Below are 14,052 nucleotides of genomic sequence, written 5' to 3'. Positions count from 1 at the left end.
GAAAGAAAATATGTACACATAAGTTAGAGACATATAGATCGATCGAAGATGCGCTCGTCGCTCTTACTCATTGGATACAACCGTGATCCTTCTAGGCCAATCACAAACAAAAACTTAAACGTAAACTTACTTGGAACTTTGTTTGTTTATCCATGGGATTGATTGATCGACCCAGTAGTTAACTTAAGTCTGCCATTTAAATATTATCTATAATACGAATATTAATAAGGAGAATGAGAAAATGTATTATTTTGTTTTTTTTTTGTCTTTTTTTTTTTTCCTTTAATCACAGTAGGTGAGAATTAAAAAAAAATATATGTCCGTAAAAAATAATCTAAGAATAAAAAACTATATATATATTCCAACATTTTTTCTATTTATATTTTTGAAAGAATTCAAACGAAAGCGAATCATCAAGAATATACTATTATTATTTTTTTTTTACTCGCTAATAATTTTCTTTTTTTTTTTTTTTTTTTTTTTTTTACGAATAATAAAAGAGAAAATAAAATGGCATGAAAAGGCAAATAAATAGTACCTAGATTCGAATTTTATAAACGATAATATAATAAACGATAATATTGTTTATTATGCCCGATAATAATGCTATATGTTCTTACGACAGATTTGTCTACGAGATGAACTCTATATTTGTATTTTTGAAATTTTTACAACGAATCTACGAGCTTTTTAATTAATAAATATTACCTGAAACGTTTGTTTGATTTGTATAACGCTACGAGAAGCATAGTCAATACTGGAAATATCTGGTAATATTATAGTAGAGCGATAAAAAGTGAACGTCATATTTCTTATCAAAAGGAAAAACATTTCATTTCTCGTACGATAATGAAGTTTGCCGAAACATATAATTGGAGTTTGATATCGAAGAAAAAAAAAAGTGTTTAATGTGACCTTTCGTAAAGTGATTTCGTCTTAATATATTAAAAAATGTATTACGAGTATGAAAGGGAAACGATAACGATGGTGATGATGATGATGATGATGATGATGATGATGGTGATGATGATGATGATAGTAGGCTTTGGATAACACGACATGGTGATGGTCTCCGTGTAATCTAACATTATCTTAGTAAATAAATAAATAAATAAATAAACGAAGGAATGGTAGATTAAGTGAGTAAATAACTTAATGTCTTATCTTATATCCTGTCAACGTTGATGTAACTCGTCTCTTCATGAGTTTCGATCCTTTCAGAAAGCTTTTTCTGGTAACTTTATCGTTACGATAAAAAAATACATGCTCCGAAATAAAGATCGAACTTATATAATTTCAGACATTTGTAAGTGTGTGTGTGTGTGTGTGTGTGTGTGTGTGTGTGTGTGCAAAAAAAAAGATTAAAAAAAAAATAAAATAAAATAAAATGAGCAAAAAAAAAACAAAATAAAAGGAGCAAAAAAAAAACAAAAAAAGAGCAAAAAAAATATATATATAGAATATATATCTAGTTTACACGATCTTTATATACATATATATATATATATATATAAGTTTTTCGTATATTCACCTTCGAGATCGAAAACTATTCGAGGAAAAGCAACAGCTTAGAAAATGCTTATACAAGAAAAAGATAAGACAAACGATGCTTTCTCAACGATGCTAAAGATTCCGCGAGAGTCCTTGGGTCTCTTTCCTCGTTGGATAATTCACATTTGTCAAAGTTTTAACTTTCTTATAAAATGCTGCAAAACATAATATTCCTCGATAATATCAAAATCGATACGAACTCGACCTCGCATCCTATATTGACTTTCAATATTTATAGGTACACAGTAGTATAATAATTTGTAATATTTATCTAAAGAGTGAAAAAAAAAAGAGAGATAAAATAAGAAAGAGAGAGAGAGAGAAAGAGAGAGAGAGAGAAAGAGAGAGAGAGAAAGAGAGATGCATCTTTAATTTCGATCTATTAAAATCTAAATTAAAAATTAATGACATTATAAAGAAATTTTTGATATTCGATAATCCTATATTTTAATTTACAAATATCGGGGATAAATTAATCCTCATAATAAAATATATACGTAATTTTAATTATTATTATATGTAACAAAAAGAATATAATTGATTGATGGAATACATTATATTAATTTAATTATCGAGAAAAAATGATGGATATATACGTACATACATACGTACGTACAATCATATTCATCTCAATTTGATGCTCGACGAATTTCTCTCTCTATCTTTCTCTCACTCTTATATCCTTTTATTTATTCTTTTGGCAAAGCGCAAACGTGTAGTGGCATACTCTCGACGTTGAATCATTCGTGCAGTTATTTCATCACCCCCTCTCACTTCCTCTTCTATTGCTTCCGTGAACAAAGACCAAAGAGAATATACGAATGTCTCTTTCTATTTCTCTCTCTCTCTCTCTCTCTCTCTCTCTCTCTGCACGTGTATATATGTGTTTTCTACATACCTCATTCTTTCGTTTCATTCCTTTCAGTCTATAAAGTTGATTTAATTTCGGTCCAAACGAGAACTTCAACTAAACGCAAGTTGAAACTTTCTAAGTTATAATTATGTTCAATACCGTTAAGTACTAACTGTTAAGTACGAAAATTACATACGATTCATTGTAATTCAATCGTAATAATTTTAATTTTCGCTATAACAATTATCATGAAAATTTTCATATATTAACATTTTAAAGTATCAACCCTGTACGAGAATTATTTAATCCTATGTCAAGTAAATTAATAATACATACGTGCGTATTAATTTTTAAAAATGATTTATATCAATTATTATTGAAAGGTAAAAAAAATTTCTTTAGTTTTATTATTATAAAAATAATCGTTAGATATCGTAACATTCTATCGCGAATAAAATTAAATAGGAAAATTTATTTTGATCTATTTGTCTTTGATAAATTCTCATTCGCATTGCGAAAAGAAGATGATGTCTTATTTGAATATTTTAAAGGATGTCGAAAAAGAAAATGAATTTTTCAATTATTCACAAAATTTAAGTTTCTGCTCTCTCTCTCTCTCTCTCTTTCTTTCTCTCTCTTTCTCTAACTCTGTCTTTCTTTTTCTCTTTCTCTCTGTCTTTTTCTACTTTAAAAATTCTTAAAGCATCACTCTTGCGACTTTATTTATAGCGAAAGCTAAGATTTTCTTCTCAGCTTTAAAATAAAGAGAAGAAAATGTAGAAAAAAAAGAAGGAAAAAAAAAGAAGAAAAAAAAAAGAAGAAAAAGAAGAGAAGTCTAAGTACACTTCTCATTCTCTCTCTCTCTCTCTCTCTTTCTCTCTCGCTTTTCCTCTTCGAGGTAAGGTTGGAATGATGAAAATTGGGCTGATCTAGGCCAAATTAGAAGAGAAACGTTCTCTGTAAAGTCTTCGGTTCGGGTTTGCGTGTAAGTAATAGGTGTGGGTTGGATGGCTGTTGGGTTCATTAAACGTCAGATTAATGAAGAGGAACGAGAACGACGACGAAGACGACGACGACGACGACGTTAAAGCTCGAAAATTCGAATAATTCGAAGCAATACTATTAGGAGAACGTTTGTACAAAAAGTATGCTAATGGGTAAATAGAGAAATGAAAGAAAGAAATAACGAAAAAAAAAAAAAAAAAAAAAAAGAGAGAGAAAAAAAAGAAAAAAAAAGAAAGGTAGAAAAAGAAAAACAGAAGAAATAACTGAAAATAAAATACAAAAAGGAAAAGAAAGAAAAAGCTTTTTCATATCTCTTATGAGGGATATGATAAAACGAGGAACATTATACCTATCACAAAGCTCGAGAACTTTATCAACGATAATCTGATTTATTATCGGTCCTCGTTAATCTCGATAGCCTGTACAACACACCCTTCTAGCGAGTCAATTCGCCGCTTTTATAACTCCGAAACGTCGATCATGACACACGTACTAGTAACTTAACGTCGTCGTTATTGTCGTCGTTCTCGTTATTGTTGTTTCGTATTAAAAATTCTACACACACGAGTACTAGGATCAGGATGACTATTTCCTTATGGAAATGAAATCATCATGTAAGAAATAATTTTTTTTTCTCTTCTTTCCGTTCTTTTTTTTGTGTTTTTTTTTTTTTTTTTTTGTTTTTTTCTTGTTTCTTTTCTTAACAATTTTCTATTATTCTTCAAAGATTAAACATACGTCAGATATTTCTTATTAAATTTCTAATATTAATAGTTTAACGTGTCATTATTAAACGCGATCGTTTCTAATCTCGCAGATTCGATATTACTTCTTTTTTTTTTTTTTTTTTTTTTTTTTTTTTTCTAAAAGATTTATCGACGGTATTTAAATATATTCATCAATGCGAATAAAATTTTATTCCTTTAATTCGTGATTTAGAAGTTATTTAAATGTTATTTTCACGTACACCTATCATCACAGATAAGAATATAATAATATACTCAATCTAATTGTATAGACAAATAAGAAAAATCCTTTCGTTGAGTTTTTTCCTTGCCCCTTTCAGCCACCTCCCCTCGTCCTTTCTTTTCTAATTTTAATGAAAATTTTAAAACGTCGCTATCAATGATATCGAGGCGTATCTATGATTTCTAACACATACATACATATCTAAAAACTCCGAAAACTTTTCTACTGATAAGTAAATTAATCGAATGATAAGAATATAACGTGAAAGATTTTTCATTACACTCTCTTTCTCTCTCCCTCTCTTTCTCTTTCTCTCTCACATTCTCATTTCTACTTTTTTCCGAGGAAAACAAAAAGAAAAGTAAAACAAACATACAAGACAAAAACAAAAACGAAAAACATAACATTGTTGTATATTACAAACGGCCACTTTACGACGTCGTTAAAAAAGATAAAAAAAAAAAAATCTCGTCTCGTTTATGAAAGAGAAAAAAAAAAAAATAGAAAAATAGAAAAATAGAAAAAGAAAAAAAGAATTATCCCTTTTTCTTCGTTTTTCTCTCTTTATCGCACACTTCTATCGCGCGTTTCTATTTTATTACGAATCATGAATTCATTCTTCAATTTTCACGAAATAATGAATAACGACAAATGTACATGAATGAATGCGTGCGTGGCTCGGTTACTAGTTTGATTGTAAGTTTTGGGCGATAAGCCAAGCATAAGATTCGTTTCTCTTTCTTTCTCGTGAAAAATTTCCCAGGTCTTTTTGGTGACGCGCGTTTCGTTTCTCATTACGTATCTTAAAGTAAACCATTGCGTTGTCTCATTCTCTCTTTCTCTTTCTTAAAACTAAATTTTCTTTACTATGACGTACGATCGCATGATGTTATGACGTTAATTCCATAAATAAATCCTCATCCTTGTAATATATTTCGAAATGAACTTTCGGAAATATAGAGTTGAAAACGATTCCCACTTTGTCTATCTGTCTGTCTGCCTGTCCATCTGACTCTTTCTCTCTTTCTCTCTCTCTCTCTCTCTTTCTCTCTCTTTATTTTTCAAACAAACGATCCCAGCATCATCCTATAACAAGGATACTTAGTTATCGATTTGAAACTTGCAACATTATAGTGAATCCTCGAATAAAATCATTCCGATCAAATCATCCATTTAACGAGAGATTTTGATAACGAATGATAAAATTAGAGAGAAAAACGATAATTCTATAAAATATGAATATTAAGATTATACGAAAGATGGATATACGATTTCTTTATAATTTCGAATTAACGAACTTGTTTAAATATATTATCAATCAAATGAATGATTTTTTTCTGATTTGATTTTATTATAATAGATTTTTGATCTATTTAAAATAAATTCGATAGAATTCTATAATAATGTCGTTTATAATAATATCTAATAATAATTTCAAATAATCGACAAAACGAGGTTTCTGTGTCAGTGATTCTCAATCACTGATAAGCGGATTTTCGATGAAGGAACTCTCTCTCTTTCTCTCTCCATCTCTATCTCTATCTATCTATCTATCTATCTATCTCTGTCTCTCTCTCTCGTTTCGGTCCTACGTGAGAGACAAGTAGTTTGCATTAAATCAATACAATGATTGACCCGTTAACCAGAGTGAACCTTGAAGTACATACGTACTTGTACACAAGTTCTATCCTTACAAAGATATCTATTACCTACGGACATCTGCTTCGCAAATGCATATGACCTCTTCGAAAATGAAATTCTATCACGTGTATTTTAATTATTCATTATCATGATTATTTAAGAAATTTCGATAACGGTACGAATTATCTCATTTTAAATTAATATTTAATAAATCATACGAGAAATTTCTCGATATTTCATTCGATAAGTCAAACAATGAACAATGGAACTTTGAAAAGCGACAAATTCTCTTATTCAAAATCGTTATTTCTCTTTCGTTCTATATAAAACAAAAAAAAAAAAAAAGGAAAAAAGATAAAATGTTTTTAATTTCATTGAAACGAGAAAAGTTTAATTTCGATTCGTAGATTTTGAATAACGATCGAAGAAATAAAATTATGTCGAACCCATTATACGATTATAAAAATTTAAACCGACGGATTAGTTTCATTAAAAATTCGATCCATTTAAAAATCACGATAATAAAGAAAAATAAATTTTTAATTTTAAATTAAATTATATCAAAGTATGAACTATTCTAAATCATGAGATCTAAAACAATCGATTATTTTATCGTTTCTGTTTATATTAAAACTAAAAGAAAAAGGAAACGAAAAGAAAGGACAAAAAAAAAAAGGAAAAGTTAAGTATCGTTTTATATTGGATTGTAACGTGTTAGATTTACAAAAATCTCATTGGCAAGAATACACACATACATAAACACACGTACACTATCTCTCGTCTATCACGTCCCTTATTCATGTCGCGATTTCTCTTCGACGTAACACCGGTGAGAGATCACCGGAGGTCGTGCCCTTCTCCTTTTCGATCTTACTATGAAACAACAACGACAACAACTACGTGGACGACAATGTCGAGGACGAGGACAAGGACGAGGACGAGGACGAGGATAAGAACGACGACGTCCAGAGTTATCCATTGCCAGGAAATTAAATTGCCCGGCGATTTATTCACAAAATTAACTCCCACGATTTATACGTCAAAAGAGATATATAAGCTTCGTCTTAAAGGCTTAAGGTTATCACACGGTGGTAGCGACCTTTGTGTGAGGTGTATAGGTCAAACCGGAAGAGTTCACAGCCTCCTCCTGATAAGATAACACATAGAAAATCTTAATTCATTTTATTTGTTTTCTACAACGTTATACTATCGTCATCAAAATTATGCTAGGTTGTTACCATCGTATGATAGAATATTTTTCTTTTTTCTTTCAACATCTAATGTATATTGCATATAGATATATATATGTATGTATGTATGTATATATGTATGTATATTAAAAAGAAAGAAAAATATAAGAGATATAAAATAGATAAGAGACTTTTCTTATATGAACTTATCTCTTAATTTCTTTAATCTATCTTTCAAATAAACTAGCTCTACATTACATATATAAGATATTATACTCATTTACATTTAATCAACTTTTCCTTCATCTTTTAACACTACTAATGCAAATATTTTTACGAAGAACGCAAAAAGAAAATGTAAAATTCACAAATAACGTTCGCGGATCAAATCTTACTTTCTTATTTATTCCTACTTTTTAATTCTTGTATTATATTAATCATTCCGCAACTGATGCGGTCAAAGAAGTGACAAGTAAAAATAGACGCAAAAGAGAGAAATCGGTCTCCATCGCGTTGCTGGAATTTTTATTAAAGGATATTACCTTTTTAAAGCTCGGTTATTCTCTGGGGACTCAGTAATATGACGGAGACGGATAAAGAAAGACCTACGATAGAAGAGAGAGAAGAGAAAAAAAAAAAAGAAAAAAAGAAAAAGGACCCCAAAAAAAGAAAGTAGAATAAAAAGAAGAAGAAGAAGAAGGAGAAGAAGGAGAAGAAGAATAAAACCGTCCTGGAACGTTATAGCCACTCTAGAAACTCTGAAATAGTTAACCCTTAGCGTTAACCCTAAAACGACGAGGATCCTCATTCGACGGTGAAATTTCATTCCGTTTATCGTCGTCGTCCACTAACCTCGAGCGTTTCCTAACTCCATCGAGTCGTCATTTATTACCCGCAATAAAAAAAAAAAAAAAAAAAAAAAAAAAAAGAAAGAAGAAAAGAAAAAGAAAGAAAGACAATAAAAAGAAAAAGGAAAAGAAAAAGTAATCTGACGATTCTCCAAAATCCATCGATGAGAAATCCATGCGTATTGTAACCAATGATGGATTTACAAACAAACGGTAACGCCTCGGGGAGCAACCGTAAAATAGGGATCGTCGTTTCCTATACGACGACAATATAAATTTATATTACATTATGTATACATACATATATATATATATATATAATAAATTTGATTTAATATCCGATGACCGATATATAAAGTATGTACTTCCATATTTACGACTATATTATGATCGAATTTGTAAAGTGTTTATTTCTCACTTTGTCATTTGCATGAACGATCCAAACGAGAGAATAAATATATTTTATCGTATACGTAATTGATTTGTTTTAATTGAGAAGGAGAGAAAGAAGAGGGCGTGGGGGGGGGGTGAGAGCGCCATTAGAAAAATTTGTAATCTCTCGTGTCAAACCTCTTTACAAAGGCTAAAATCCTTCATCAGTGACCGTAACTTTTCAAAAACACTTCAAAATTACGATTGATTTTCATAACACGACAAAGTACTGAAACAAATGGAATTAATTAATCATTTCAGTTGAAAGTAAATGATACAAAAGAAACATTTATACATATATATATATATATATATATATATATATATATATATATATACAAATTATGATATAAAATGGTATAAAATAATACATACTATATATTATTTATTTTATATTTATACATATATATATATATATAAAATAAATAAAATAAATAAATAAATAAATCTTTGATAGTTCATCGTTCGCAGATTGTTGTCGTTGTTTAATCGATTGTCTTCAAATACGATTACGTCGAATAAAAACCAGAGAAGCAACTGAACGTTAACGTATCGATCCAAACAAAAATATAGATACTATTCTCTCGGCGTGAACTACTATTCTCTCTTTATAAAATTTACAAAGCTCGACGAAGGTGACTCGTTCGAGTCTTCTCCATCCCATTTTATCTTATTTATGATACACAGCAGGTAAATGAGAAAGAAAGAGCGAGAGATAGACACACACAGAGAGAGAGAGAGAGAGAGAGAGAGAGAGAGAGAGAGAGAGAGAGAGAGAGAAAAGGGAGAAAAGAAAGAAAAAGAAAAAAAACCAGAAATATTTCTTACGATAATATTTCCTTCCCTTCTTATTGTTATTAGAATTTTATTTGAGAGAGAGAGAGAGAGAGAGAGAGAGAGAGAGACTTGCGTTTTGCGTGAGTCAGAGCAGCTTTAATTGGATTCGATTATTAAACAGCAACGACCTCGTGGTAGCTGAATACAAATCGATACTTGCACACGTATCTGTGTGTGATGCACACGCGTTGTACGAGTATATAACTATGTAGATTAATTTCGACGATGACGATGTTGATATTTTCGCGTGACATTCGCGTTCATTATATATATATATATATATATATATATATATATATATATATATATAACATGCACATATATACACATATGTATATCTATTTTTTATTCTTGGTAAACTCTAACGAGGATGGAAAGAAAATAATAATAATAATAATAATAATAATAATAATAATAATAATAATAATAATAATAATAATAAAAACAAGTGGATTAACAAAATCATCAAAATTGACACTGAAATATCGAGACGTTATCGAGAAAAGCTTATGTGTGCACTCTATCCGAGAAAACGAAGTCCTCTCCCTCTCCCTCCCTCTCTCTCTCTCTTCCCCCCACTCATTCCCCCTTATTCTCTCACTCTGAAACGAACGAAGCCGGTAAGAGGGCCGATTATCCCTCGTCACGATTGGATTTGCGGTCAAACGATGAAAGCCCATTCCGCTTCAGTCTTCCCCCACACCTCTCTCCCCCACTCTTCATCCCTCTTATCGAGGGACTGTGAAACGACGAGATAGAAGAGATCGGATACGAACCGACTCGTCGACTTCCGTTACGCACACACGATTTAACTCGATGCTTCCGTTAAGGCGATTCAAAAGTATCGAATCGATTTTCTCTCTCTCTCTCTCTCTCTCTCTCTCTTTCGCGGGCGCGCGCGCGCTCGCTTACTGTTATTTTTTCTCTTTTTTATCTATCTCTCTTTTTAGGATAGATAAATTGATATACGAAGATAAAAAGAAAAACGAATGAAACATTTTTCTTAAAATTTACGTGCAATCATTTCACGATTATCTCCTATTATCAATATCGTTTTATTTATACATTAAATTGAAACAAACTTTAAAGACGAGTTTATATTTTACGAATACAAAAAAAAATGTGTACATATATTCTTTTTTTTTTTTTTTTTTTCTTATCGAGAGATAAGAAAAATGTCAAATATATTCTTACTTTGATATTACGATTAATTGTAATATCCCTCTGCCTATTATCGTTCATAGAGATTTAATGGAAAATGTGGCATGAATGTATGCATGCATACATACATACATATATAAATACATATATAAATGCATACATACATATATACATACATATATCTTTGCTTATTAACGATGCAAAGGATAACACAGTGTAGATATATAAACTATACTTACGAGCTACTATATAGAAACGATAACACCAACGAGCAGCCTCCCGGCTATTCTTATAATACCACTTCAAGTATTCTTGACGATGGTCAACTCTCTCTCTCCCTCTCTCTCTCTCTCTCTCTCTCTCTCTCTCTCTCTCTCTCTCTCTCTCTCTCTCTCTCTCTTTATCTCTCTGACCCCTTGTCTCGATAACGTTGTCGTCCTATTGCTTCCACCTATTCTATTCTATATTTTTCTTGTTGACAAAAAGGACCATTCTTCTTTCTGCACAGATATATATCTATGTACGTACTATCATTAATATCTCCAATGATCATTATTTTCTAAAAATTCGTTATAAAAATATAAATAATCCCATTTGAATAATAAGTTACTAACAGATCAACTATACATCATTAACTAGACATTCCATAATATGCTTGCAATAATGATACGTTAGATTTTAATGACATAACAAATAATTTCATTCGTTACTAATTATCACAATGTTAATTCTTTCTATGGAATAATAAACTGATATATATATATATATATATATATATATATATATATATATATATATACATATATTCGATGTTCATTTAATTTCAACACGAATAAATATTATCCTATGTATGCGAACATATGTACGTATGTATTGTATATATTTGTATGTATATCGTATCTTTTGTTAAAATCGTATTGAGATTTTCAAGTTAAGCGTATAAAATACACATACATACATACATACATACATACATACATATATATATATATAATATACCTATGAGCATACAATAGACGCGAGCAATACTTATTTTGCGGGGAATCGTTTTGTTTAACTGTTGTAAACTGAGGCTACGTTTAAAAGTGTCGAAACGTTATATTCGTAAGAGAGAATGAGAAGCATTGAAAAAGACAAAATTTCCGATAAAACTGGTTCATACTTGTGTTTCCCCAGTAAAGTTATAAAAAAACTTTATGTTCGCCAGACTGCCCGTAAAAAGTTTAATCCAAGCACATCTGTCGTTTTATGTACGTGTCTTAAGTGCATCCTAAAAAGCTCGACGCGTCGCAAATTAATCGGACGGCACATTATCGACAAGCTCATTGATCGGGAACTTAAAAAGGGAAAAAAAAAGAAACAGGAAAAAAAAAACAAAAAAAGAAGAAGAAGAAGAAGAAGAAAAGGAAAAATAAAATAAGAGAAAGGAAAAAGAAGAGAAAAATTTTCTTTTCAAAAATCTCGTTGTCAGATTGTTAAGTAATACGTGGTATAAGGGGTGGATCAAAAGTTCTTAGGTGATTTAAAATTAAAAGAAAAAGGAAAAAGAAAAAAAAAGAAAAAAAAATTCGATCACCTCTTTTCGACATTTTTTTAAACTAACTTTTTTCCCTTTTCTTCTTTAAGATTGCCAACCTAAAAAGCTTAGAAACTCTTTTTTTACTCGTACCTTTTTTGATAATTAATTTTTAAAATCACTTAGGAACTCCCTTTGGAACACCGTACTGTAAGATAATTTTTTCAAATTACATGTATATATATATATATATATATATATAAATTTGACAAACAATCTAAATATTTCATAGTATATGTTGATTGAACGAAAATGACCTGACGACCTATCGATCAGAATGTTCCAATTACATCGTTCAATTGAAACTCATCAAAACTTAAAGATAAAAAACAGGTTTAATCAGTGAAAAAAAACAAACAAACAAAAATAATAAAATAAAACAAAAAAAAAAAAAGAAGAAAGAAAAAATATCTTTTGATCGAATCAAAGACGATTTAAGTAAAAAAAAAAAAAAAAAAAAAAAAAAAAAAAAAAAAAAAAAAAAAAAAAAAAAAAAAAAAAAAAAAAAAAACAAAAAAAACAAAAACAAAAACAAAAAAAAACAAAAAAGAAACGAAATAATAAAGAACTATTCTTTCTTCTTTAAAGAAGCCATTCTTCAATCATTCAAAAGTAAGTTTCGAACACGGCTTTTTTCGTTTCATCTTTCGTTCGAAGTTTTTTATCTTTGGTATTTTCTTTTCCTTTTCTTTTCTTTTTTTTTTTTTTATTTTTTTTTTTTTGAAAGGATCCAAACTCTTTAAAAATTGTATGTTGTCTAAACGATATACGAACGCGTCGAAACGCAGAGTCCATTGATTATATATCCACAAGTAATACGGCACGCTTTTATAAAGATTTATATGGGTCAATGCTTTTATTCATTCGATACATTTGTGCACCGAACCAACCAAATAAATCTCACACTTCATTTTCACTTTATCCGGATATCTACATTTTCCTTTTCTTTTTTTTTTTCTTTTTTTCTTTATTTTTTTTAAATCTTAGAAAATAACATCGAAAATAATTCAAACAATAACTCTGACATTCTATTATCTACGTTATTGTTATATTTTCATCTTGTAAATATAATTTCATTCTCTTTATCTCTCTCCCTCTCTCTCTCTCTCTCTTTCTCTTTCTCTTTCTCTCTCTCTCTATATATATATGTATATGTATATATATATACATACACACACACCACACACACATACCACACACATATACGGAATAAATCTAGGAAAAGCTTTGTTTCTATTGAAGATAGAAAAGTTATAGCTTTGGTTTTATTGAAGATAGAAAAAAAAAAAATTGTAAAAGAAATTTCGTTTTGAATCGTTTAAAAAGCTCTATCATCGTTTACTGCAAAATTTGTTTTTTATACGGAATACTTTTTTTTTTTATATTCAGGATGGCGCGAGTAATCAATTCATTAAAAAAAAAAAAAGGTGGAAAAGAAAAAAAAAGGGAGAAAAAGAAATATCGTAGGGTTCCACTTTAAACAATAAATGCAACTGTACTTTGCATCTGCACCGATGGATGGCACGCTTCTGTGAAAAAGAACAATGAAAAAAGAAAAAAAAGAAAAAAGAAAAAAGAAAAAATTAAAAAAAATCTAACTACACGATGTACGAACTTGTTAACCGATGCCAATATTCCCTTTTTTTTTTCTATTCTCAATAAAAACAGAGTTATAGTCTGAGCCTCCCATTTATTAGACTCACCTTGTATATATGTACGTGTACATAGGACATAAATGATTCGGAACGATCATTCGTAAGCCCTATATTAACAAAGCGAGCGTATGCTGGTTTACATATACCGTCCAATAAATTTCAAGTTGGCCGGACATCAGCTTAGAAATAAATTTGGATTTCTAAGGGTGAACATACGACGTACAAGAACTCGTAATTTCTCTCTCTATCTCTCTCTCTCTCTCTCTCTCTCTCTCTCTCTCTCTCTCTCTCTCTTTCTCTTTGTGTGTGTGTGTGTGTATCTGTCTCTCTCCCT

At 29.9% G+C, this 14,052-nt stretch overlaps 1 protein-coding gene and 1 long non-coding RNA gene across 4 annotated transcripts in view; one reads left to right on the top strand and one right to left on the bottom strand.

The window, feature by feature from the left end:
• The window catches only part of LOC124426796 (small conductance calcium-activated potassium channel protein), a 185,502-nt gene that overhangs the window by 16,310 nt on the left and 155,140 nt on the right, over window positions 1-14,052 (top strand). The gene's annotated exons all lie outside the window — the stretch shown is intronic.
• The window catches only part of LOC124426798, a 139,876-nt gene that overhangs the window by 8,677 nt on the left and 117,147 nt on the right, over window positions 1-14,052 (bottom strand). Inside the window, exon 4 of one of the 2 annotated variants that reach the window (XR_006942799.1) lies at window positions 12,529-14,052. This exon is cut by the window's right edge and continues 1,920 nt beyond it. The exons of the other annotated variant lie outside the window; for it this stretch is intronic. This is a non-coding gene — a long non-coding RNA (uncharacterized LOC124426798). Of the gene's footprint in view, window positions 1-12,528 lie in introns of those variants that run through there. 2 annotated transcript variants of the gene reach the window in all.

This window comes from Vespa crabro, chromosome 9 (genome assembly GCF_910589235.1).
Source record: "Vespa crabro chromosome 9, iyVesCrab1.2, whole genome shotgun sequence".
Lineage (NCBI taxonomy): Eukaryota > Metazoa > Arthropoda > Insecta > Hymenoptera > Vespidae > Vespa > Vespa crabro.
This window is presented reverse-complemented; position numbering and strand designations above follow the sequence as displayed.